Source organism: Elephantulus edwardii, unplaced genomic scaffold (assembly GCF_000299155.1).
Source record: "Elephantulus edwardii isolate Elephantulus edwardi_28Jun2011 unplaced genomic scaffold, EleEdw1.0 scaffold00239, whole genome shotgun sequence".
Classification (NCBI taxonomy): Eukaryota; Metazoa; Chordata; class Mammalia; order Macroscelidea; family Macroscelididae; genus Elephantulus; species Elephantulus edwardii.
This window is the reverse complement of record NW_006399989.1, coordinates 3,738,668-3,739,851: the sequence shown is the minus strand read 5'-3', so window position 1 is coordinate 3,739,851 and position 1,184 is coordinate 3,738,668.

The following is a 1,184-nucleotide window of genomic DNA, read 5'->3' as shown; positions in this document are numbered from 1 at the left end:
GTAATTTCCGTATTCTTTCATGTCATATAAATGATATTGTTCTGTAATTTCCATATTCTTTCATGTCATATAAATGATATTGTTCTGTAATTTCCATATTCTTTCATGTCATATAAATGATATTGTTCTGTAATTTCCATATTCTGTTCTATAATTTCCATATTCAGATTTTACTTTCATGTCATAGGAATGATATTGTTCTGTAATTTCCATATTCTTTTGGGGGGGATGAGAACAATTGTGGATCTCTTCCAATCAGTTGACCAGGCAGCTGCCTCACAAATTTCCTGGCATTAACTAGTGAGCACATTTAGAACTGCATCTGTTCACTGAAACATTTCAACTGGAATTCCATCAATTCCTGGGACCTTATTTTTTGCCAGTGCCTCAGTGCAGCTTGAACTTCATTACCTTTGGCTCTTAAACATACACTACTTCCTAAAATGGTTCCATGCCAATTATTATTTTTTATTGTGATTTTTTTAATACTAGTTTATTTACAAAATCTGAATACACTGATTTAGAGAACAGATTCTTCCAATTTCCCTCACCCCCTGACTCATCAGATTGTACAACTCCATCCTCATCCCTCTAATTCCACCCTCCCCCAGCCCCCTTGGATCCTTATACTCATTCTACAGTAATGGTTTTATACAATATTTGTCCTGTGGGACTGAGTTAGATCACTCAGTGTAATGCTCTCCAGTTCCTCCCAAGTAATGAAAGTTTACAGAAAAGTTGAGTTTTCATTCATTGTTGCACATTTTATTCCCTCCCCCTGCCTTCCTCCTCCACTAGTCTACTTTGAAATGCACCTCTTGTTCCAGATTGTTGTATGACAGAAAGAAATCATGCATTCTTTTCAGATCTTCATCTGTTTCAATGCAGTGTTCATTATCTAGCCACTTTTCCTATTCTCCCCCAAACCCTCATACCAGTCCTATTATACAATAGCAATGTTATGCAGTGTTTATCCATTTGTGACTGAGATATTTCACTTAGCATAATATCTTCCGGGCTCACCCATGTTGTGTAGTGCTTTACAAGTTTATGTTTTTTCAATGCTGTGTAACATTGTGTGAATGAGATGGAAGCAGCCCAAGTGCCCATCAACAAATGGACAGTGAATCTGTGTCTTCCATCTTCTTTTTTCCCCCCAAATGAATAGAATTTTATTGAAAGAA